Raw genomic sequence first — 22,754 nt, forward strand, 5'->3', positions numbered from 1 at the left:
GATTGCCTCAACATTCGAATCCATAAACCACTTAGCACTCGACAAGTCCTGCTGAGGCAAAGCTTTCTCAATTTTGTGTAATAGATCGCTCAGCTGCACAGGAAAATACATCAGTGTTAAGGAGCAAAGGGTGACATTAGTACCATAAAAAATAGAAGCCTCTCTTTTCCTTTGCCTCATTCGGTAGCCTCCAATAAAATGTGCTGTAAACTTCTGCCTCGCATTCAGGTTAAGGGCCTGTCCTGATTTGGGAGATTATATGCGAAGTATTCATGGGTTATAAAGTCTGAGAATTAATGATAGAGACATATTTGAATGTAAGAAAGCCTACATTTTGCATTAAGAAGCCACATTCTTTCTTCTTTGAAAGTAGAATACATTTGGTTTTATTTTAATTTATGAAACTTTAAAAATTAAAACCGCTTTGAAATCGCAATTTTGTGGGACGTTTCAATTGATACTTTATATTTTAAACTGTGTAATATATTTCTTTATAGCACACTTTATAGTTGTATGATAATAGGGCCCTTAAATTGCACTTAGCTTCCTTTTAGAATTTGAATTTTAGATTGGACAGAAACTCCAATCAGTTCTACTTAAAGATGCTAGTCACTATAATAAAATCTCTAAGTAAATCATTACACTCTTTGTATGAATTTAAACCTACTACATATAACATGTTTCATTAGTGATAGTAAATTTTTTAATTGTATCTTAAGTTAGGAGGCTGGTGTATAGATGAAGTATCTATTGTCAAACCATTCATTCTAGATTAGAAATCCAAAATCAGTATCAAATAGGTGGTGGTAGGTTTCGAATCCTTTGTGTACCTATTAGTATAGGATATTGAGCACATGGTGAAGATTCCTTGCAATCACTTTTTCCTTCATTCAACCAATGGCTGTTACAAGGATGACAGAAAGTGATGTGGGCATAAATAGAGCAGGCTCAACCATCAGTATTTTTTTTTTTTACCTTTGATAAGGCAGGGCAAGCAAAAAGGTGCACACTGCCTCTTCCTAGGGTCATCTGTATATTTTAAAACCTTTCAACTTGCTATAGAAAGAGCTCAGTAATCATTGGTTTTGTGTTATGTGAAGTAAAGTGAACCAAAACAAGTTTTAACCTTTTCTCTGAAGAATGTATCAACGAGGAATGTGCACTTTGCTTCTTCTGTCTTCTAGCCAGGTTAATCGATTTGTTCTTTAGATTCTTTACGTAACTTTCCAAACATTTATGATTGCCCGCATAGTGCTATTTCACTGCTAACTGTTGTAGTCAACCAGAGTTAGGTGATGTTATCTGGGTTAGAAAAAAACATAGTAGACATATTAACAATTATATTTCATGCCATGATTTATTTTTTGTAGAGCCTCTGTCATAATTTGCTATTAAAAGAACCTTACATTGCACCCTAAGATTCTCTTTTCTGTTTTTGAGTCAACTTTCTGACAAACAGCAAAAGGCATCAAATTTCTGTTTCAAACCTGCCAATTGTGTGCATTATAATAAAAAATAATTCATGTTTTTCTCCCCAAATCCATTTTTTCTTTAACCAGATTCTCTGAGTTTGTTATCACAGTGCCGTGATAATGTAATTACTACCAAATAAGAAATTTCTAACCTGACTACTCTTTATTACCCTCTTCTTTTCTAAGCAGTATGCTTTTGTTAATAAATTACCTGAAGTCAAACTCAAATATGTAATTAGTTGAAAGCAGTGTCCTTCTAATTAATCACCTCCGGTGAAATGGAGCAAGTTGCCATGCATGTTTCTGTATTACCCAAGAAGCTAAGGCTTCTGCTGCTGCTGCCCAGCCCGGCCTTAGATAATTCATTTCCTAGCATCTGCAAAATATTCTGAGAACCTCTGCACAAGGCGATCTACAAACACAAGGTATGGTTCTAACCATCATTCCGTGTGTGTTGTACTCAGTAGAGCATACTGTTCGCTATCTGCCTCACATCGATCTTCTACAGATTAATGAGAGAATATCTATAAGGTATGTAAGCTCCTTGGAACCAGGAGGTTATTTCAGTACAAGAAAATCTGATTATTATTAACCCAGTATACTACATTACCTCCTCAACGTCTTTTATCATTAAGAGTAGCTGTGAGGATTGATCAAAATCAAACTTGGAGAAGATATAATTTAACATTAAGAATCTGTGCATGAGCGTGCACGTGTGTTTGTGTGTGGGTGCGGGTGTTTAAAATGTCATCAAAACAATACTCTTTGGTACACATATTTCTATTCTGAATTATATTAGCTATGACTAACATAAAGGGATTTGATTAGAAATCTTAGACCTTGCCTTATGAAACCCAGTATTTTGAATCATTTTATTAGGGAGAAATCAATCTATTAGGGAGAAAAGGCAATAAAGCAAAAAGAAACAAAGTCATTTAGAAGCTTTGTCAAGGATTACATTTAACTCTTTTCATGAGAACTTTTTGCTAAATCTAAAACTACTTTGACAGTCAAAGCAGAGTGGTGTTTTATAGAACTATATATTAATAATCACTTATTTTTCCCTTTAAATGCTCCCTCTTTTGTGAAAAATTTAATATTTCTTAAATTAAAAACTGAATTTTAAATCAGAAATAAAGTGTGAGAACAGCAACATAAATTAGAAACACGTTACATTATTATGTATAATGATGAGCTAGAATTTAATGACTTTATATGTTGTGGTTTAAAATGTTTTAAATGTCACTTTACTTTTTACTTTTTACCATCTTAAAATTAACATATAATTGCATGACTTCTAGCATTATTTTTCTTCCCTTCAAACCTTTCCATGCCTCTCTCTCTCAAACCCCTCAACTTTGTGTGTGTATGTTTGTGTGTGTGTGTTTGTGTATGTGTGTGTGTGAGAGAGAGAGAGAGAGAGACAGAGACAGAGACAGAGAGAGAGACAGAGAGAGAGAGACAGACACAGAGACAGAGACAGAGAGAGAGCAAGCAGAGACTGTGTGTGGGTATATGCATGTGAGAACAGGTATTGATGAAGGGAACTAGAAACTGATAAGATCTGCAGCATAGAGTAATGCATATAAGTTAGCAGAGGCAGTCATAACAACACGTCTAATAAATCTAAGTATTGTAGAGATGTTCATAAAAGTGCTATGGTAAAAATGCAAAGTATTAAATTGATTTGTAGATGAAGATAATGAACTAGAACTTTGCCATCATGTATAAGCTAGCTTTCAATTTCTTTGAGGAAACATCATGGCCAAAACAACCATCTCAGATGGTTAAGAAAATTCAGGTCTATAATGTGGAACAAAGACAGTAAGTTACATTAATGGCAGATGGAGGACTCATATTTCCAGCACCAGCAAGAAGCAGAAATTAAACTCTAGATAGGGTAGGTTTCCAAACTCTTAATATTCACCTCCAAACACATACCTCTTTCATCAAGGCCACACCTCCTCCAACTAGACCACACCTCTATACCTCATCCCCAGAGGTACCATCAATGGTCCAGTAATAAAACATGAGAGTACATGGGAGAAATTCTCATTCAAACCACCACATTCTATTCCCTGGCCTTAATAGACCAATATTCATATCACATCAAGAAATGCATTTAGGCTTAGTTACCATGTCCTTTCAGTTTCAATACTATTTAAAATGCAAAGTGTCTTCTGGTGCTTAATTTTTAACTGTAACCATCCCTAAAATTTTTACTGTTTTGAGATAGTTTCTCTGGGTAGCCTTGCCTGTCCAGGAACTCACTATGTAGACCAGACTGGCCTCAAACTCAAATATCTGCCTGCCTTTGCCTCTAAAGCACTGGGATTAAAGGTGTGTGCCACCACTGCTTGGCTGCCTCGCTAAAATTTTAAAAATTGAAATAGTGTACTTCCAATATAAAATACCCAGAATATAGAGTACCATTACAAATGGAGGAATGGACGAATGATGAGGAAGCACTGAATCAAAGCAAGTTTGAAACCCGGCAGAGCAAGCACTTATACTGGTTTGAGTATGGATGATCTCCATTAGCTGAAATATTTGAATGCTTTGTCATTAGGAAGACGTGCTTCATAAGAGATATTAGGAGGTATGGCTTTCTTGGAGTACATGAGGCCTGTTCAGAAAACTCGTGTCACTTAGGGTGGGCTTTGTGGTTTCAGAAGCTCAATATAGGCCCAGTGGCTCTCTCTTTCTTGCTGCCTGTGGATCTGGAGGTATAATTCTCAGGTCCTCTAGCATCATTTCTGTCTGTGTGCTGCTATGCTTCCTACATGCTGATAATACACCAATCCTCTGAAACTGCAAGTAAGGCCCAGTTAAATGCTTTCTTTTAGAAGAGTTGCCATGGTCATGGTATTTCTTTACAGTAATAAAATCACTGACTAAGACAAGCACCAAATTTTGTAACTTTTTCTTTCATAAGTGGGGAACTTAACTGGGTAGGGTCTTGCTAATTGGATCAATATTATGCTGTCTTGAGATTTCCTTTGCTTGTAGCAAGTTCTTAGGACATGGCTAGAAAACAACTTTCTCTCTCTCTTTCTCTCTCTCTCCCGCCCCCCCTCAGCAAAATATCAGAATAATGGTCTCTAACCCAGTTGTTAATATTGTTTCCCTCTGAAACTCTTGAGCTGCGTCTCAGTAGTCTGAATAGCTTTTACATTACTGTCTTCCGCACTTCCACTAAGATGAACCATTAAACTTTACTTAACAGCATTCCATGATGAAGGAAGCTTATAGAAGAAAAGGTCTATTGAAGCTTACAGTAAGTGATGGCAATAAAGTATGCTAGCAAGCAGCAGACATGGCAGCTGAAGCAAGAGAAGGCATCTATCCTGAAACCACAAGCAGAAAGCAGGGAGAATTAACTCAACATGACACAAGTCTTTAAGTTCTCAAAACAAGCCTCCAATGGCCCACTTCCTCCAACAGATCTACTCCTCTGACACCCTTCCAAACAGTTCATTAACTACAGACCAAGCATTCAAATATCTGAGCCTTTGGGGGAAATTCTTATTTAAACCACCACACAGAGCATTATTTACTTGTTAATGTCTATTTGTTTTTGTTGTTGTTTGTTTTTTGTTTTAATCTTTCTTACACCACATAGCACATAATTTAAATTTTTTCCAGATCTTCCCATATTAGCACATCTAGTATACTGATTTCAAGGAAAACCTGAGAGGCTAGTGTTCCCTTCCACTATTCCTCCTTCCAGCTATTAAGTATTCCCTATTTTAGACATTGCAATTTCTTCCATTCATCTCATGAACTGATATTTATCAAAAAATTAAGACTTCATTTTAGTTCCCAAATAAAAGCTCAATTATTTTGTTTTGCTTTTCCCCAGCTAGAGAGTTACAAAAATATTGAGATAAATGATCCAGTTTACAGAATGTATCAACTAATGACCTCATTGGTCCAACAAAATCAAGGAGTTACATGCACAGGTAAGTTACTTTTCTCAAATAACTAATATGCTAAGTGTGCTCTGTAAGGTAAGATAGCAATTACATGTTCTTGACTATATATGTGATGGAAGAAAGTTACCAGCCACTGTGTGTTTTTGCTTCCTTGCTGTGTTGGTCACTTACATAGACAATCTCTGAGATGTGCACAGGTATAGCTGTCAGAGCCACCAGTCAGAACACATTATTATCAGTGAACATTTTGAAAGACTAAGAAATGCGCAGCTCATTTATGAAGCTCCTACTCCTTCCTGCTCTGCCTCCTCACCTCTGCTGGACCTATTTCATCTTCTTAGTTCTTATCTGTAAAATATGGTTATGAATCAGATGGTCTCACATAGAAACCACCAGGACTTGAACAACAAAAACTGACAAAACAGTACCCAGGAACATGTTGACCTAAAATATAAATTGTTTTTATGAGTACATAGCAGTTCTCTTGTGGTCTCGACCTGTCATTTTGGATTCTTTTTACCATACTCACAGCCATCAAAAATGAAAGGAGTGGGACACAAGGGTGGCAGCAATATCCCTGGAAAACCTCCTGATAGCCCTACATATGGGGGCATTTTCCAGCTCCATTCGTCACATGTGTACACACACAGACACACACACAGGCACACACACAGGCACACACACACACACACACACACACACGAACACACTCTGCAGGGATATTTCCCCAACTTCCATACCTCACACATAGGAGAAGGTATTTCTCAAGGTCCCCTTAATACACACACACACACACACACACACACACACACACACACACACACACACTTCCCACAACCTTACATATGATGCATAAATTAGTCTTATATTCTCATTTTTCTTTCTTTAACTATATAAAGGAAAGAAAAAAACATATTTTCTGTGAGTTCTTAGTTGTAAACAAGAAAGAAAAAAGAAATCAAAATCTTTTTTCTACCCTTTCACAGTCTGAGTTAAAAGAGATAGATGGTTTCGTGCTCCTCACCTAAGCATCACGGACTCCCCTCATCTCTGTTTTCATTCCCTACCTATTGGTCATCATTAGTGTACTTTACCTGTGACTCCAGGGCAGAGTAGTGCCAAAGGTACTCCATTAAAGAAATAGATGGAGAATTAAGGCTCGTGAACCCTGAAAACTGGGATTCTTTCTCTCTATCCACCAAGATTTATTTACAGCATCCACAGGCTAGAATTGCTGAGAGATGATCATGTAGGAGTAAGTCTTATGAATTAAATTGAATGATGGCTTTTGTGGTGTGTAGTGTCTGTCGGTCTGTCTGTCCTGTCTGTCTGTCTATGTCTCTCTGTCTTTCTCTCTTTCTGTCTCTCTCTGTCTCTCTCTGTCTCTTTGTCTTTCTCTCTTTCTGTCTCTCTGTCTCTCTGTCTCTCTCTGTCTCTCTGTCTCTGTCTCTGTCTCTGTCTCTCTCTCTCTCTCTGTGTGTGTGTGTGTGTGTGTGTGTGTGTGTGTGTGTGAGTGCATGCATGTGCATTGTGAAGTTTGGTGTTTAAACCACCAAGCGAAGTATTGACCGCATTTTCCAATGTGCTTTTAAAACCATGTCTTAAGTATATGCTACTTTTAATATCCCAGTGGTACCTAATCCCAGTGTTCAGTAAACACCTCCCTGGTGCGCCTTTGCATTTCACTTAGTGCCTGAACTGGGAGTGCCTGTTTAATATTTATGGAAACTCACAATGTATTAAGTACCAAATGGGGTGATGGGAGTTAGTGTTCAAGGATGGCTTCACTTTGTTTATCAGGAAGTGAGAGTGAAATGTGTGCTTCCTTGGCTACAAACAGATTTCAAGTATGAAGGCTGTGAAGTCTTTGAATCTAGTCAGAACAAAGGTTGATAGTTTGTCTAAGGTGGATCAAAGCCAAGTATCAAACTCTGTTATTAAGTGCGCAATTTTTTTAACTCTGCAGCTGTATGGATCTTAGATGTACACGCATGCCCGTGTAACCACAGCCAGCAAAGTCACAGGCTGCATCTCTGACCTACATCACTTTTTCTGGCCTTTGTTCTTGGCACTCCTACTTATTCTCATAGCTAATTACTGTTTTATTCCTATCACTGCAGATTTGTGTTGCTCATTCATGAACTTCCTGTAATTGGAACAATTCAGTATTTTGTTTGTTTTTTTTTCAATGTGTGTTTGTCTTTTTCAGTCAACTGCAGCTTGGATTCAGTTCATCTATGGGCTTCATTTACCAGGGGTTTTTAATAAGAACACCAAAATTAATATGAGAACTTCTTACATGAAATCCTATGAGTTCTATCCTTCCTTCCTTCCTTCCTTCCTTCCTTCCTTCCTTCCTTCCTTTGGTGATTTTCTTCCTGATTCAGTATTATGGTCCTCTACTTTCTAAATAAATTCCTTATATCTGCATTATTAACTCCAGAAAAAATATCTCTCATGATCTGTATTGTTCCAAGCCACACACTAAGTATGGAGTCCTCCTCAGTTCTTGGAGAGATGAAAATACTAATTAATTCTCAAGCTTCATTTCCAACAATTCCTTGCCCATGAGTGCCCAATTTTGGGTGCTTCCTCTCCCTGAGATCTCTTGTTTTATGAACCAAATGTAGAATAGGCCACCATTTCATTTGCCTGAGGGAAAAATGTTCCGTGTTGGATGGTCCCTAAAAGTCATCATGACTTCTGTGATGAAGTTGACGTTTTTGAAGTTGTGTTCTCTCGAAGTACTGAAATGCGTCAACTTTCCTATCAGGTTTAACCTTTACTTTCTTATCAGGCCCATCCAGGGATAAACTTGTTTGGATGTCTTTGTATCTTTTTTATAAGGTATACCTCATCTAACCTTAAGGGGAGTTGTAGCTAGATCCTTTCCCAAGCAAGCTGATCCTGGCTGTTTGTGCCAGCATTCCTCAGATTTTGTCTGTAGAGTTGAGTGTGTGCAGACTGCAAAGCAATACAAGTGGATCCTGCCTCAAGAACCTCTGTCCTGACTTACAGGGTACTGTACTAACTGATTTTGCCTTGGAATAGTTTTAAATTCTACGGACACATTTTATCTGCAACACTAGACAAGAATGCCTTGAGGCTCATCACCTCTCATCTCATTAATATTTTACTGCCCGGATGGCCCGTCAGGTAGTAATAATGAAAGTATTTCCCACACATGTCTCAGTATGATAGTTAACACGATGTTTATTCAGATGTTCACGGCCAGGATGGGCAAATTCAATCAACAGTTTCCTTGACTTTTTAAGTACTTCCATACACTCTCTTGTTTACCCTCTTTGCATTTCCCTTGGGGTAAACTGTGAGAAGAAATTCAGTGTGAAGGCCAGCATCATATCTTTAGCAGCAAGAGTGGTTGCTTTGCTTTAAAGGTAAAAAAAATTTAATGTGCTAAGAGAAAGCAAAGGTGATGACGTTTGTGATACAAACTCTGTGTAAACATAGCTTTCTATTTCCACCTCTTGAAAGAAAGTGGCACATATGGCAGAAAAGCTGACAGCATGTACACCATGTAAACATCAGGTTGACCTATTCAAAAGGGTGTGATTCCCCAGCCGTGGGAAAGGCAGGTCTCTAAATTCAGGAGCTTCTTCTTACCCCTTCCTCCCTAGTTACTCTTTCTCTGCCTCTCTGTCTCCTCTGTCTCCTCTGTCTGTCTGTCTGTCTCTCTTTCTGTCTGTCTGTCTCTCTTTCTGTCTGTCTGTCTCTCTTTTTGCCTCTCTGTGTCTGTCCCTAACTCTGTATATATCATCTGTTTTCTCTCTCTCTCTCTCTCTCTCTCTCTCTCTCTCTCATTTATATTTCCATAGAATATTTGACTGCCTAGTATAGACAAGAACCAGTGTAATCCTCCTTGATAACAAACAATAATATAAAGACCCAGTTCAATGGAGATACTTTCCCTTCTCGTTTTCTAGTGTTCTTCATGCCATGTCACTGTATTAAGAACTGGAGTACCTTAGGAAATATGAATTGATGTCTTTAATGTCCTTAACATGTTGCCCTTAATTTCCACTCAGGAAATCCTGCAGAGAAATGGTAGTGCTTCTGTAGGCTTCTCTGGTGGCAAAGAGCCGAGTGGGTATGGAAGAGTCCTTGTTTGTAGTCACATGTATGAATGTCTTAGAATAATGTCACTTGAACCCCCATCATGTCCCCATGTATCATGAAGGCCCAGTGCTAGCTGCTGATTAGACATCTGGGGTGACAATTATATTGCTCAAGCACCACCATTATTCCTCTTCCCAGGGGCAGCAATCATGGCTTCTGTTCTTGCCAGGATGAAGGAATAATTAGATTCCAGGTACGAGACCCTGCAGCACTGTGCACCCAAGTTCTCATTCCAGACAGTTTTCTTGGGCTTTAATTATGGCCTGTTCACTTGTGTCTCCCAGGGGACTCTTCAAAGCTTGCCTCAACCTTGCTGTGATTTACTTAATCGTAACTGCTGACATTTTAGCACCTGCCTTTGCTATACCACCAAACAGTGGCTGAGATAGTGTTCCCTTTGATATATCACCAAGAGTGGCTGAGATAGTATTCATCAGGCTCCTTAGTGTAGATGAATCTGAGTTGCTGTGTTACTTGGAATATCTTCTTTTCCACTGTTAACATTTCAAGACCTAAAACTATTGTTTTCAATACGCTTTAGCTTAGTTTCCTCTCCTGTAGCAAGTCTCCTAAGTGTAATACATGGTGTTTGTCTAAGTCACAGTTATTATATGAAAGTAAAGTAAGTTTTTTAGTTAAAGTTTGAATTTTATTATACACAATAAATTTTCTCTTGCTATATGTCCTCCATTTATAACTTACTACAAATAAATATAATGAAAAATTTGCTCCCTTTAAAAATAAAAGATGAAAATTGGATTAAACAGTTCCACATTCTTTTCTTATACATTTGGTTGTGAGCCTAGCCTTTAACAGCTGAGCCGTCTCTCCAGCCCTACACGTTATTTTCTTGTAGGTTTCTATACACTCAGGGTCTGGATAAGATAAGATATCCTTACAAAAATCCATCATGTAATTTTTTCATAATCATGGTTGATATTGACATATCATTTGGGTAAGATTATACTTCTTAACACATTTTAAGATTCTATAATACATCTTTACAAAAGAACTAATCATAGATCTGTATAAACAAATAGAGTTATATTAATGCAGGAGGATCGTAAAAGTCACTGGCTTCTTTCTGTGCTTTCAGCTTGCTGATTCTTGGAATGCCATTTCCTTTTTCATGATAGTGAAGACAGAATTAGAATTGTCCAGTTTAAAAACACTTTCCTCCACAGAAACTATTACAGTGTTCACCCTCTGACTTCTATGGAGAAGTGAAAGCTGTCTTCTTCCCATTCAAGGACCTGAGGGCAGTTCAGTCCATGTTAGTTATTCATAAACTGGCTTTAGAAACCATCAAAGAAAATTACATGAGACAGAGTGAGACAGGCAGGAGGACTTTATTCAAGACTACTGCAGTAGAGGTGAGAGATTAAACTCAACTGCCATGTAACAAAAGACAGTAAGATTTTTAAACACTAGAATGAAGTAGGATGAAAGTCCTGGAGGACACAGGGGAAGATGGTCAATGTGCTCAGGCCATCCGTGTCTGCTAATTGGCTTTATCAAAGCGATGCTCCTCAACTCCTACGGAGACCAGGCAAGAGGGAATTCATCTTTCCTTATGATCTCTTGTCCAAAGGTTTTTTTGTGGTCCTCTGAGAAAGACACGGCAAAAGGCTAGGAGAAGATTTATCTGCATTTCAAAGTATATGGCGAAAATTACAGTGGTGGGATTTCTAAAAAAGTGCTCTAAGAAAAACGAGGTCATAGTCCCATAGTTGAGCGGAAGTCTGTCTAAAGCAGTTGAGGAAAAGGAATGGTGCAGGTAGGTATGGACACTGCTCTGACTTACTTCGTTCTTCTCTGAATGTGCGGTAGTGTGTATGTGTGTGTGGGGGGGGGGGGGGGGGGTGAGGGGAGAGGGTGGTGCGAGCGGGTGCAGGGGAAGCAGAGCTCTGTCCCCTTACATTACCACTTTCTTTTCTCTACTCACTGTCTTTTGCCCTTCTTTAAATAATATTTTTAATTAAAAACTTCTGTCCATGTGTGTCTAAGTGGGAGTGTCGTCCCCCGCCCACACACACACCATGTGGATGCCAGAGGTGGGAATCTGTTCATCAGGTCTGGCTGCAGCTCCTTCACCACATTCATCTGGTCAGCCATTCTCTGCTCGTGAGTCCCACAGCCTGTTCCTCAAGGGTACCTGAAGTTAATCTTCACCTTCTTTCTAAAAGAATGTTTAGGAACACGATTTCACCTCTTCCACTGTGATGTGTGGAGTCTTCATTTTGTTTTGGGTTCTCAAAGGACAAAGGCTATGCTCCGACTCAATTCCACTTTATTCACATACATACATGGATCTGTAAGGACTCTGAGGCCTCCGGTAAAGTAACACTCATTTCCTGCTTAGTGTCAAGGCAGTTGACACCAAGATCTAAAGCAAGCGCAGAAGGAAAAGCTATGTGTGCCTGTCTAACAACAGTCTGCAGCGCCTGGCTTCTTGGCATTCTTTAGTGTCTGAACATTCTGAGTGTCAAGGGGATTCACTCTGAATTTCAGCTCTGAGGGAAACGCAAGGCTGATATCTCAGAAAACAAAGGGGGTTGGGGAACGGAAGCCTCCGAAGCTGAGACGAAGCACTGAGTAATTTGAAGTTTGAATAAATAGGAGTCTCAGATCTGTAAAGCAAAAAAAAGAGTGCATGAAAAAAGCAGAGAAATGGATCTTAAGGTGGTCACTAGGTAACAACTGCAAAGGGAAAGTTCAGTGTAATTTCACGGGGACCAGAGTGTCCTAGTTCCAAGGGGCCATCACTTGCTTAACTGCAAAAAGATATTGCAGAGAGCCTACTAATAAAAACTGGACTCAGAGATCAGGAGAAGAGGAATTCAGGGAACGTTGTTTGTAACGCTGAAGTGCTGAAGTGTTGCTTATACTCAGCAGAAGTGCTCAGTGCTAGGTAGTGGGGTTAGTGGAAGGAGAAGCACTTTGGTTTTAGAGGACAGGGGCTTTGCAAAGATAGAGAATAACCGTTGACCTCATACTGAGTTCAGCTTGCTTCAGGCAATACCATTGCCTTGATGGTTTAAACAAGAATTGGTTTTTCATATCGTCACTTGGTACAACTGCTGTTTTCTAGACTTGTATATGGCTACATTCTTATTGTCATGTAAAGGGGAGTCTTGTTTTTTTCCTAAAAAGAACATTAACCTCATTATGTGAGTACCAATCCCACAAACTCATATAATGCAGATCACGTTTCAAAGGCCTACTCTTGAAAATACCATCGTGTGGGACCTCTTAAGTAAAGATAGTGGTGTGGATCTCCCAACTTAGTCAGGGTTCTGACACTCCAGGGTCCAGGTGCTCATAGCCTCAGGAAAGGGCAGTAGTAGGAATAGGTATTTTTGAGTAAATGTTACCTTCTCTTTCATAATGATAGAGAGGGGTTACTACTGTTCAGAGCATGATATATAGTCTCCAAACATCAGTGGATCTAAAAATAAACAAACAAATAAAAATAAACAAAAAATATAACTAAAAAGCCCTTTTACTTTCTTGCACAACTCTATCTACATCTGACCTGATTTCAGACCACTGAGTAGCCTTAGGAATGATGGGAAGACTAGATCAAATCAGGAAAAGGTGGTTTGGATCAGGATTCAGAGCTCCCTGATGGTGATTTCCAATCCAGCAATCATTTTAATTTTGCAACTATTTCATAATGATGTTTAGGATCTGTCTCATGAGTATACTGATCATTCAGTATAATTATTTGAAAGAGTCAAAGAATCAGTGAATTTCTTGCTTTATACTGCAATTCTGGCACCACAAATCATTTGCTATTTTTTATGCTCAGTGGTAATTCAATTTATGACAATGTTATCAACTGATAGTTTAGGCTGGTTTCAGTTCTCAAAACATGCAGCAGATTGGGGTTAAGTATGTGCAAATGTTTGTAAAAATTTAATATTGTACCATATTCTACTTACCAAGTTAAAAGTCTTTGAAGGGAGAACAGAAAGGAAGAAGGAGTAGAAATGAGGAGACAGTAAATAATGACTCAAGTTTTACTTAGATGCCAGTGTTTTAGGAACAGGGCATGCAGGACACGTCTGTCATGAATGACGACTGTCATCATCTGAACTGCAGCAACTGTAAGCTATTATCACAGACAAGGACAGCAACACTGCCAAAGTATTTAAGGTGCACTTCTTTTTTTTTTTAATTTATTTATTATATATAAATACACTGTAGCTGTCTTCAGACACACCAGAAGAGGGCATCAGATCCAATTACAGATGGTTGTGAGCCACCATATGGTTGCTGGGATTTGAACTCAGGACCTCTGGAAGAGCAGTCAGTGCTCTTAACCACTAAGCCATCTCTCCAGCCCCTTAAGGCGCACAATGACCAGGACAACTTAGTAAAGGTAAATTTATTGGAGGTTTACAGTTTCAGAGACTTAGTCCAAGTCCATTATGGTGGGCAACATGGCGGCAGACTGCAGTCATGGTACTTGGGCTGTAGCTGAGATTTCCCATCTTGAGACAACAACCACTAGACAGAGAAGAACTTAGTGTGAGTGGCATGAGCTTTTGAAACTCAAAGGATACCCAGTGACCCACCCGCTTCAATAAGGCCAACTGTCCTAATCATTGCAAACTGTTCCACCACCTGAAGACCAAGTTTTCGAATATATGAGCAAGTCTAGGAGGGCCATTTTCATTCTAACCATCAGGCCCTGGCCTCCTATAAGTGTGTAGCCATATCACAGTGTAAAATGCATTTAGTTCAATTTTAAAAGTCCCCACAGTCTTTTCACAGTCTCAACACAGTTTTAAAAGTACAAAGTCCAAGATCTCTTCTGAGACTGTGGCAGTCTCTTAACTATAATACCTGGAAAGTAAAAAAATCAAATTATATACTTCCAATATGCAAGGGCGCAGAATGTATATTCTCACTCTGAAAGCTGGCACAGTAAGGAAATACTGCAGCAAAGAAAGACCGAAGCACAACAGGGCAAGCTCCAAATGCTTTGCTGCTCTGTCTGATGTTACAGGGTTTATATAGGTCTGCTCAACAAACTTCTCTGTTGTCAACTGGTTCAACTCCTTGTCTATAGCTCTCCTTGACAGATATAGCAGGCTCCGGCATCTCTTGGGGGTCTGCAATTCAATCCAGGTTACGCCTTCATAGCTACCTACCGTGGCCTTTCATACACTAGAAACAGAGGCTCCTGTCCCACATACTTGGCCTCAAGGCTTTTTTAAATGCAGAGAAAGATTTCTGAGCCGCTTTATTCCTGCATCTTTCTTTACTCTATGTGCTGGATGCTGCTAAATTATGTGTCACTTGGATGGGATCTGAGCTCTCCTGGCATTGCCTGTGTACAAGTTTTGAAAAGCTGTTCCCTTCCTTGTGACATAGTCTTTCTTTGACACAAGTTGGAAGCTTAGCTGAACAGGGTCTTGACCTGAGGGTACCATTTTCTATATTCCAAATTGGAAAAGGCCTCTCTGCCTCTCTTTCACTACAAGTCTTGGCTACAACATTAAATTCACTGATACTCTTTTTCTCCTCAAATGTACATTTTGTATTTAATTTTATCATGCTTGCTCCTTTTCACTGGGGATCTGCTTAAGACTGATCATTAATAATCAAGCCACAGAATGAATGTTAGGCTGTCTTCAAATCTCCTTATGAAACTAATCCTGGACTTCTTAATTTGCCTTCAGGTAGATTCTTAGGAGAAACAAATGCAGCCATTCACTTTAGTGAAATATTACAAAAACAGTCTTTAGCCCAGTTACTAATATTGCTCTCCTTCTAATACTACTGTTCTCCGTGTTTCTACAAGGATGGCCTGTTAATATCTACTTGTAGCTTTCAATTTCATTCCTAGTCCAAACTCCCAAGGTCTCCCGAATTCTTCTAACAAACAAGCAACAACAATAAGACCCAGCATGGTCAGGTTTGTCAAGCAATAGCCCCCTTCCTGGTACTTCAGTCTCAGTTACTTTTCTACTGCTGTGAAAAAGCAGCATCGTCAATGACCATATAAGGCAGCGACACTTTAGATGTTCATGACATCGTGGAGAGACTAGCACCTGGTAGACCTGTATAACAGAATATTTCATACTCGGCCAGTCCTGGGGAATGTGGTTACTAGATTGGTGGAGAGGTTCTTCTTGCTTCCTGTGTTATCCATGGATGAAGGCAGAACAGCAGGAGAACACTGGGAAAGCAAGCAAGCCAACATTCATCCTCAAGCCATGTAAGGTTTTTCTTTAATCCATTGCTGAGGGTCCAGCCCTCATGGACAAAACACCATCCACTAGGCACACTCTAGACTGTTTCCTAGGACATTCAGATTGTAGTATATGCTTTTCGGAGAACACTTTAACACACAAACACCAAGTCTAGTGTAATTCTTCGTGCTGAGCCTCCATTACTATCCTCCTGCTTCCCAACGTTTAGTGAAGGCATAGGTGGGAACATTGCTACTCAGCAGGTTTATGGGCAATTTCTTTTTTCCTAGCATTTCCACATTACCTAATAAGGGCTACTAGGTTTACAAAATATTTATTAATGTTTTTCTGAAAAACAAACCTTAGCATTTCACTTGTTTCCTTATTTCTGTCAGTGAAGGTCAGTTTTTACCCTGAAGTCAGGAAATGGTGAACACACAATACAGGACACTGAGCAGAGGACAGTGATGGCAGTTCTAGTCATGTATAGTTTCAAATCAGAGAAGGATAACAGCACGCAATGAGGTTGCACGACCAGAAAGTAAAAACTAAAATTGCAGGTGGCAGGTTTTATCGTATCCGGGAAGAGAGAGAGTACTCTGGGTACCCCCTGTGGAAATTTATGATTTGCCATGTTGAATAATTGCCATGACTGGCAAGGAACTGAAGTTTACTATTCTGGGATTAGCAAGAATTAAAAATGGATTCTTTTTGGAAAGGGTTATTTGAATAGATGCCTTGAAGACTGGGGATGTGCTATTCCAGGCCTTTCTGATATTGTAAGATATTGACAGTACTATTGAACCAAATTTTATCTATTCATCTATATGAACTTTTTTCAATGTATGTCTCAGTATCTATTGTTTTTGTATCTATGTATCTATCATGTATGTATATATGTATGCCTGATGTATGTATGCATATATAAATGTCTGTGTGTGTATCATCTGTCACCTATCTCTCTATTATCTATCTATCTATCTATTTATCTAATCTTTCTTTCCTTCCATCTGCCATATATTAATTTATTAAACTATTATTTACTAACATTTATACATCAATTTGTCTTTATATGTGTATCTCATTAAGGTAACATTTTAAGTTTTTATGAGTATGGGTTGTTCTGTGATGAAAGCCTACTTTGGCTTTGGTTATGGGCTCCCTGTACATCTTTGTATAGTTTCTTGACTTTCCAGTTGCATTGAATTACAATAGTAGTCTGTCTTAGCTAGGAACATTTAGACCCTCCAGTCACAGACTTTAAATGCTTAATTCTCAGTTTTTATAAAGATGTCATATTTAATGCAGCTGATGTGGCACCATCTCCTTCTTCATATCTGTCTGGATGGATGAAAGGGAGAGAATCTGTTCATATCTGTGCAAGACAAACATGGCTTCAACCACTCTTGTTTCATGTAATTAACCCCACCAAACTGGTGACAAGGTTTTCTCTACTGGTATGGCATACTTTCCCAGAGGCAATATGCTATCCATATGGTTTTTTTTCTTTTTACCCTGGGGTCAGCTTATCTCCTTCATGCCTCTTGGTAGCTACCATCATGTTTTGAATTTTATTAATGTAAGCTATATACTTTCTTCCCATTTACTCTCCAACTATTAAAGTATTTTTTCTGTTTTAATAAATTTTATTTTGATAATATTGTAGAAAATGCTAAAACATGTAAGTATCATTATTTTCTTCAAGTTTAATTTTTTATTGGATACTTTATTTATTTACATTCCAAATGTTATCCCTTTTCCCAGTTTCCCCTCTGCAAACCCCCATCCCATGCCCCCTCCCACTGCTTCTATGAGGGTGCTTCCCCAGCCACCCACTCCCACCTCACCATCCTGGTATTCCCCTACACTGGGGCACTGAGCCTTCATAGAACCAAGGGTCTCTCCTCCCATTGGTGCCAGACAATGACATCCTCTGCTACATAGTGATGGAGCTATGGGTTGCTCCATGTGTACTCTTCGGTTATTGGTTTAGTCCCTGGGGGTTCTGGGGGTCTTTTATTATCTACATATAGATTCTGGATTGGAGTATGTGCCCTGACAACCCTTTGAATCAATTTTAGACAAAAGAAAAAAAGAAAGAAAGAAACACCACCATGAAAAAAAACCTCCAAAACACACAAAAGAAAACAAACAACACCAAAAGAAGCTTTGCTGCATACCCGGTCATAGTGATTCGTCAGCAGATCTTCTTTCTTCTGAGTGTGAAACACCTCAGTGTCCACAATCACTAGTTTCACTCAAGAGACCTTGTCCTCTCATCACCCCAAGATGTCTGGGGAGTGCAGGGTAGGGCAGAGGACTGTAGTGTTTGACTTGCGGTCCCTCATCCCCTGAAATGTTGTCCAGAACCTAGAGCAGGAAAGTACACAGCCACTGCACTTCTTCCTGTATCTAGATATATTTGTTATCCTCAGGAAAGTTGAATTTTTTTTCTACTTTGAAGACAATCTACATACCCATCATTAACTCTGTGGTATTTATGGGGGATAAAACATAAGAATTTTTATATTTGAAACAAATATTAATGCTGTCAATACTGAAAATATTTTGTTTTGAGGCATTTGTCTATACATATTTGCTGATGTATTTTTGACAACTTAGGTGAATGTGACCTTTGAGAACTGGAGATAGGAACATTTCATGTTTTTGTGAGGGCTGATTGACAGTCCTAAAAATAAAATCCTAGGCAGAGATAGCAGAAGCCATTTAGACTAGCCCCTTGCTTTCAAGCACTTAAGTTGGAGCTGGTTGCTGTCCAAATGTGGCGTTCTTTGTCTCGGTCTTTAAAGGAACTTTTAGAACAGAGACCCCATCACCTGCTTTGCCTTTCCTTTACTCAAGCATGCTTCTAACACACCTAATGTGGATTTCCGTCCTTATGATATAAACTCATTTTTTTTTGTAATCTTATCTTGCAGTCCTTGTTGCTGTGGCTCTTTGACTGTTCCTTTATATTTGATTTCAATTGTAGATAAAAGTAATAATCTAAATTCCCTTCAGAGCTGACATTATTCCCAGAGGCTTCAGGCAAAATGGCTTTTTCCTCAGACAGTTTCTAACCCCTAAGGTTGCTGGCAGACTGAGAGCTTCCTTTCCTGTCCAGATCCTCAGAAGGAAAAAGAGAAAGCTCTTTGAAGAAGGCAAGAAAAGAGAACAAAAAGGCAGAGGAAAACAAAGGAGAAAGACTGATGATCTAACGTTTAGAGACTAGCTGGTAAGCTTGCCTTCCTATGGTGAGCTAGCATGTTTGCCCTACTTTGCAGAAAGCATTGTTGGAGGCGGGACTCACTGGAATAGTCACCAGCACACCTTGCCCAGTCCCATGCATGCTGCTGAATGGTACCCTAACCATCTGTCCCTTCCTAGAAATGAGAAGAGAACCAACTACCAACCTCATAGGCTGCCTTGCTGCCATCAAGTATAAGGAGATACACTTTCACTTGTACATTGAATGACAACAAATGATGTAGTGGTATTTTCGATACGTTTATACAATGACCTGCAACCTACTTTCTCTTTGACAAGCCTAGGGGTACTGGTACAAACACAGGATGGGAATACAGTCATATTTGCTTTACAAACATCCACATCCTTTGTCATAATCCTTCCACTTCCTTCTCTTCTTTTTCAAGTGTGTGTGAACAAGTCTTTTATTCTGCCAAAGTCATTTCCATTATAGAAAATAATCTGAGTTTGAGAATGAAATACCAATTCTTCCGCATTTAATAGTTTAGAATCATGTATGCCTAAGGAAAAAGAAAGTAGACCATTATTTTCTTGGAAGTTGTAATTTTATCCCAAAAGAGGTGTTTTTTTTTTCAGTAATAGGTATCCTCAACTTCTAGGATGTTTAAGTTTTATTATTTCCAGATGAGGCAACATTACAATTATGTTCCTATTATACTAAGGAGTGGTTAGGCCTGTATGACTACATTTTTTAAGAGTAGAAGAAACTGCACACTGCTGACATTTCAGTGGACGATCAAAGCACTCTTCAACATTAAACATATGCTTTAAACGTGTCAGACACACCAAGACCTGACCATTGTAGTCCATCACCTGACATTTTCTGACTGAGTGGCTGCACTGTTCAGTGTGTCCCACCTGCTGCTTATCAAGTCACAATACTTAGCATCGCATTGCTCTATTCAACATTATACCTGTTTAAGGAGGAGCTAGTTCACGTGTTAGCAGACAGTGTCTATATCTTTTAAATTCCCATATCACTTCTCGATATTTCAAGTGATTGCTCTGATCTTTCCTTTGATTTCTAAAAGGGGTCAAAATTTTAATGTTTTCAACAAAGTAAGTCAAAGACAGTAAAAAAAGCAGTGTTCCTGCCATAGTGCACCTAAGCTGCTGCTCTCTGAGATGCACAGACTTAATAGTCATGCTCATATCACTAATATCAGGGTTCATTCCCAAATCATGTAAAAACCCAGAAGGCAGGAAAGGAAAGCACATGGTCATGTGGTTGATAAACACAACGCAAATAATGAGTAACCTCTATTTGTCTTCCACTCTTTTTATAAACATCCTAATAGTTTCTTTGAACTAACTGTGTCAAAATAAGATAATGGACAGAGATTTCTGGGGGCTTAAGTGCAAAACGAAACAATGGCCCATAAAAATAGGATCCTTTTGTATTCAGGCTTCTTTTGGTGGAATGATATTTTTCAAGAAAATAAAGTTTGTTGTGAGATAATCTGTGCTCAAAGATCTTAGCATTGCTTCTTTTGGGGTGGAGACTGTCTTTATTTTGCTTAGATTACACATGAATGGTTGAATGCTGTTTTGATGGTTTGTATTCTATTTCATTGTAAGCCAAATGATACCTTTCTTCACAGGTGACAGATAGGCAGCTCTATTGAAGCAGCACAATGGAAAGTAGGCCCATTAAGAAAAGCACTGGTTGTAGAAAAGTATCACGGAAGGACCGGAAGGACCAAGAAAAGAATCAAGCCAGAGAAGCCACGGTTAAACTGGTCATTGTCTCGTGGTACAGGCAAGTGCTATGAGCTGTGGAAAACTTACCTGTTCTTTGCCTCCTATCTGCATGTTCAAGTTGAAATCCAGTGGTGAACTAGAAAAAAAAGTGAATGTCCCATTTAGGAAAGGGTATATTGACTAGAGCAAACATTTAACAAGGAACTATCCTATAAAATTGTAGCTAAAGTCATTGAAGCAAGGAGACTGTTTGCCATAGACAAATGTGTTGAGAATTTTAGGACACTTAATATTTTATATTATCACATGCAAATACAAGCTCGTGCCATACCCAATCACCCAATTAAATACATTAATAAAGTTTTTAAACCCCCACACGTTAACTGGTGTTAACTGGTTAATGGATCCCAGCTTTATTTCTAGTATAATTCCCTCTATATGTCAAAATTAATCTAATTGTGTAAATAGGTTGTACAAATTCTACAAAATGGGTCAGCAAAAATGGCTTGCAAAGGTCCGCCCCAATCCTTCTTTTCTTGTTCCTGTACATTTTAGCTTCTGAGGAATCGGCATAGTAGAATTCAGTCCATTTATTCCACTTATACTGTGCCCTGAATAGCAACATCTCAACCCCACAGGAGCTCTGCTCTTGATCTAAGCTCTGAAAAGACCCATTTCAGTTTTCTATGGCCTAGCACCTTCTTCATGCTATAGTATATAAGAAAACCAAAGGGTCATATGCCTATGTGGCCACTGGCCCTCCTCCAACATAAACTAGGTCTCATATCTATGTTAGGTTATAAAATATCTGGGATCAATAGATTGCACAGATTAGACTTCCCTTTTCCATGGACGATGCTCTAAGTAGAAGCTTGAGGTCTCAGACAGAAACCAAACTTTCTTATGATTTTCCTATCCTGTGCCCCCTTGATTCCATCTTCCTTTAAAATTTCATCATTTATCCTTACTTTAGGGCTTAGCAACATAAGCTAAAATTTCTATGTTATAATAGTCAATCTGCAGTCTTAGATGGTGGCTATGTGATTATTAGGTGGGGTGTGTGTTTGTGTGTGCGAGTGTGTGTGTGTGTGTGCGTGAGTGTGTATGTGTGTGTGTCTGTGTGTGTGTGTCTGTGTGTGTCTGTAAGTGTGTATTCCATACATTGAAGACGAGAAGATTCATACACTAGGAAGGATGGGATGAGCAGACTGAAATCATGTGAGATTTTATCATAATACTCAGAACAATATAGAACCTAAAACTTATTGCTTATAGAAATTTCCTTTTAATAATTTTGGACTGTGGTTGACTGCACATAACTAAAACCATAAAAAGTGAAATGTAGGATCAGAGTTGACTTCTGCATTATGTATGCTCTTTCAAAGGCTGTGCCCACTAGGAATCAAAGTAACTAGGGTATGGATTTATCCCTCTAAGATGCCATTGGCATCTGCCCCAGGGAACTATCACAGTAAAATTGCTACCAAGTGGACAATTTGAGTAATACCATATTGTGGACTCAAAGCTGTTCTATACTCTGGGTATATCACATATATCAGTGCCTGTAGCTTGGAGGATGGAGATCTAATCTTGAGTGAACTCTGCATAGCTTCCACCCATCCCCCTAGAACTGCTTTCTCCCTGGACGCTGAAGTGCCTGAGAACAAAGGTTGGCTGCTGTCATTCAGTGGATAAGTTTACATCTGGCTTTTCAATGTCCATGTGGAGTAGGTGTTCGAAGACACTGGTGTGAATACAAAGGTTTACGTGCCTTATACCTGGTGAGGTGCTCCCAAAGCTCTGTGTCACAGACAACCTTGTCTTTGCCCTTGTGCTCCTCCTTTGTTCATATTGTTCACGTTTCAAATGATGTTTTTCACCAAGATTTTGTATGTATCACTAATGCTATCATTTCCTTTACCCAGATACTGAGTATTTCTCAAAGCCCCTCTCACAAGCCTACCCCAAGTCTGAAATGACTTTCAGGACTAACACAGACTTGTAGTCTCACAACTATCTAATTTTAGTTTTCATCCATA

The 22,754-nt window shown here is 38.9% G+C and overlaps 1 protein-coding gene across 9 annotated transcripts in view; it reads left to right on the plus strand.

The window, feature by feature from the left end:
- Nucleotides 1-1,725: 1,725 nt before the first annotated feature.
- Nucleotides 1,726-22,754, plus strand: part of LOC148001562 (uncharacterized) — an 89,092-nt gene continuing 68,063 nt past the window's right edge. For 3 of the 9 annotated variants that reach the window (XR_015635849.1, XR_015635852.1, XR_015635851.1), the window contains exons 1-3: nucleotides 1,865-2,003; nucleotides 5,335-5,434; nucleotides 20,616-20,773. The gene's annotated coding sequence lies outside the window, so the exon portion shown is untranslated. Of the gene's footprint in view, nucleotides 2,004-5,334; nucleotides 5,435-9,682; nucleotides 9,738-11,135; nucleotides 11,322-17,828; nucleotides 18,679-20,615; nucleotides 20,774-22,754 lie in introns of those variants that run through there. The other 6 variants (XR_015635856.1, XM_087581935.1, XR_015635846.1 and 3 more) reach the window with 5 other exon arrangements.

The sequence above is a fragment of the Rattus norvegicus genome, chromosome 13 (assembly GCF_021556685.1).
Source record: "Rattus norvegicus strain SHRSP/BbbUtx chromosome 13, alternate assembly SHRSP_T2T, whole genome shotgun sequence".
NCBI classification, from domain to species: domain Eukaryota; kingdom Metazoa; phylum Chordata; class Mammalia; order Rodentia; family Muridae; genus Rattus; species Rattus norvegicus.